Here is a 4,032-nt window from a genome sequence, read left to right on the forward strand (position 1 = left end):
AAGAGATTTTTTTTGAATTAGGTGTTTGTTTGTTTGTTTTTCCCTAGGGGATGCTGAGTATATTTGGCCTAGAAGCCCACCCTTGCTTTGGTTAAAATGTCAGTCCCATAGGTTCTCCCGTGTGATGTGAAATTTTATACCTCATCAGATCTGACCCAGCTGTTTGGATTGCAAAGAAATGTTTGCTATGGACTGTCAAGAGGTCAGCAGCAGTCCTGGAGGGCTGGCTCTCTCTTTTGATAAAGCACCATCCACTTAGAATGTAGAGCAGGATGTGGTGTCTCAAGCAGAGCGGCACATTCTTGCAGAAGGTTAAGGACAGAGGAAATCTTAATTTTAGTTGAACATGGAATCACTTATCTGCTTCTGCAGCCCTTAAAATGGCAGGAGAGTTCATTCTGTGCAGTCCTTTGTAGAAGCATTGTAACGGCTCCAGTTGTGCTTCAGACAGCCAAGTGGCATGGTGGATGTCACCTGCTTCCACCACTGGGGAGACCTTACACTCAGAAGTGGCCTGACCTCATGCTCCCAAACTGCATGTGGTAATCAGAAGACTTTTATACCATTAGTATGGTCTTTGCAAGAGTTGAAATTATGGGGGGCTTGCAGATCAGCAATCTGTACAATGAAGGATATAATAAAATTCAGTCCAATAAAAGCTACAGACAGCTTTTAAAAAAAAATTACCAAATCCTCTTCCCATTAAAATAATCTTCCTAAAGTTGTCTGCTCCAAACAGAAGACTATTTTACTGTTCTTGGTTATGTGGTTTTCCTCCTCAGATTTCTGTGAAAGCATGTGTTTCACAAGGCATATCAAAGTTGTTTCATGGGGCAAAACCATGTGAACAACCACCAGGTCATTTTATTGAAATCCCCATGCAGACAGTGCTTAGAGGCACAAGAGGAAAGGACATTTTGCAGACACTCCAAGGCTAGGGGTGGAGAGATCTGAGTTGTGCCTGTGGCTCTTCAGTTGCCCGTCAGGAAGTCACCCAAGGGTGCTTTCTGTGCCTCAGTTTTCCTCTTTGGGAGCCAATGACTGAGTAAAGGACCTGGGTTGTGCTAATGAAAATATAACACAAGGTCCAGGTTGGCTCCTTAGGCCTGGTCATACCTACCCTTGTGATATATAAACCTGGTTCTTGCTCCCGGGAAGGGTTCACTGGAAAACTTTAGGGTGTGAAGTTTCTCTCTTGTACTGGCTCAGCATCAAGCTCTTTCACCTTAACACAGCCAGGGCATGGAAGGAGAACAAGCTCTTTATTCCTTGCCTTAATTCCCTTATTCGTTGTTTAGGGTAAATCATTAACTAAGCACTTGAATCTGGCAGAGCAAAGATGTTTGTTGAGTGCCTTCTGCAGGAGGCATGGCTCCCCTCTTGGAGCCCTTCTGCTCACTGCCATGCTTCAGCCAGACCCTTCCACTTCCCGACACTTACATACTCAAGTATATGTATATATATTATATATATATATAACTTCTGATGTTGCTTTTGCTTTGTGGGCAAGTAAAGGGAAGGGTAGATGTGTCCTGAAGAAAGGAGTTAAAAGGTACGTTAACTTTTCCTTCTGTTCCTTCTTCGTGGCCACTCAAGTTTCTTGATAAAAGGAATGATCATCCCTTTCCTACCAGCAGTTCAGGAGCTGAAATCATTCTCTAGGGTGATGCTGATGTGTCATCTCTCTGTACCTGGAAAACGACTTCTGAAGTCCCACAGGAAAGGGCTGCATATTCTGCTGAAGATCACAGGAAAGATACTCTTCTGTGAAAGGTGGGGTTATTTTGTCTGATAGCCGCTTTGTGTATTTCCTCCTTAGATCTTTCTGCTTGACTTGAAACCGTTGCCTTGGTGTGCTGGGCTGTAAATCCCTGGGGGCGGTGATGAAGGAACAGCATGGTCTAGATAAACTCTACTTAACACGCTTATTCAGATGGAGGTTGATTTGCTTTATCCTTTCTCCATGAGCCAAGACTGAAGAATTACTGACATGCTGCAACATTATCTAGCGGGTGAGTGCTTTCATTGTAAATCTGCAAATCCTCTTAACCCCTATTTGTAAGAGATGAATGGAAGCCCTGCGAGCCCACCTTCTCAGAGACCATCAGTCCCATTCACGCCACAGATACAATGCAGGTACTAATTTCTCCTTTTTAAATGCAAGAGTATTTATCTGCCAGTGCTCAAGCTGTATTTCCATGATATAAGAAGAATTGTCTGGATAATTAATGAATACACTTACAAAGCATCAGCTGAACAGATGTTAATGCCCCTACTTCTAAAGGGAAGGGCCTTGATTTTGCAGCAAAATCAGCACCTCAATGTAAGGGATTGGGTTTATGAAACCCAAGTGCAAAGGTCTGGGTCTGCAGAAGGAGGGCCTGTATATTTCTTCCATAAACTCTTGCTATGCTGCACACAAACCTCACTTAGAGAGCTTTATTGAGATGGCACTTTGAAGCACTTTTGTTATTAGGAGATGTCGGCAGTGAGATTTTGTTCAACTTCAGTTCTTCCAGCTGTGCCCCTCTGCGTTGTGATTCCCCTGCTTTGTTTGGTTGCAGTTTTCTGCAGCGTTCTCCTGGCCTGCTCACGGCTCGCTGAACCCGGGTGGAACGGGGCTGTGGTGTGTCAGACTCACTCGGGCTGCCACAGGGAGCCCAGCCAAGGAGCCCCACTGCCTGGCCAGTGGGAACGAGGCACTGGATGTCCTCCAGGCACCAGTGGAAACTGCTGCTCTTGGTAGCCCTCTGAGGGTGGTCGAACACAGTCATTTCATGGGGAGCAAGACTCAGTGTTTCCTCAGCTCTTGTCAGCTAAAAAACTGTTGCAGAAGTCTGGGCTTATTTCACATTGAAATTCAATCACCTTTGGAAGAATATGGAGATGTCAGATAGAAATGCTGATCTCTCCAGCCCACCCTTGGCTCCATACCTTCATCATCCACCCATGGAGGGGCTGTGTAGGTGTAACCACCCAAGGTTTTGTGTGAGCACAAGCTGCTGCTGGCTGGCAGGAAGCAAACCACTTTCTCACCTGCCTCACCTCCTTTTCCATCTCTGCCAGTCCAAGTCTCTATTCCCAGCCAGTCCTGTTCCATGTCCCTTTCCATATTTGCTACCCGTTCCTCTGTCCCTGCTAGCTCCCAAAGGCAAGGCCATTTTGAAAGAAATCTGTGTCTTTTGGGCTTTTCTCTGTCAGTCCTTTCACTTGTGAAGGCTCCAAGCCATATCCATTCTTTGCTCCTGAGTGCCTTGGTTTTCAGCTGCACCTCTTGCTGCAGTAGGTCTGTGTCCACCCTCCTTCCTTCAGAGCTCAAAGTGAGCTATGCTTCTGTGGCTCTGCAGGAGATAAAGGACCTCTTACCCACAGCAGAAATAGAAGGCAACTGCAATTCTCAAAGGCCTTAACTACAGTCTTCCTTCTTGTTCCCTAATCTAGCCAAAGCTGGGTAGATTTTAATAGGGATAGACACATTTATACTACAAAGGCCACCTCTCTGCCAAATTTTAAATTTCTCCTTCTGAAGCTAGCAATCCTCATATAAAAGGTTGTCTAGAGTTACTTAACTTGTGCCAAGCAGTGTTTTTTTTCCCTTAATAATATTCCTGAAAATGGGTGAATTATTTTGGCTAAAGCAGATGCCAAACTCTTTGGAACCAAATTTTCAGTGCTAAAATTTGGCAAAGTTGAGTAACGTGCCATTCTCTATTGCTGACACTGGGGAAGGCTGAGCACTGTGGCAGTAGGGAGGGGAGCTGGTGCTGCTGGATGGCAAATCAACTCCAACCAGCAAGTGTTGCTTTTAAGAAACACTGCCAGCTTGAAGCCAGTGAGGAACATCCCTGTGGTCGTGCACCCAGTGTCCCATGTGGTTTGTATCTTCATCTTAAGTAGTGAACATGGCAACCCAGGAGAATCAGTGCTGCTTCCAGCTACCTTGAACTATTTACGTCTGCTCTTCAAACCACCCAGGCTCCCTCCTCCCCACCTTTATCCCTCCTGGGCTTAAGGATGGATCTATATGTGGAC

This window comes from Merops nubicus, unplaced genomic scaffold (assembly GCF_000691845.1).
Source record: "Merops nubicus isolate BGI_N331 unplaced genomic scaffold, ASM69184v1 scaffold12453, whole genome shotgun sequence".
Lineage (NCBI taxonomy): Eukaryota > Metazoa > Chordata > Aves > Coraciiformes > Meropidae > Merops > Merops nubicus.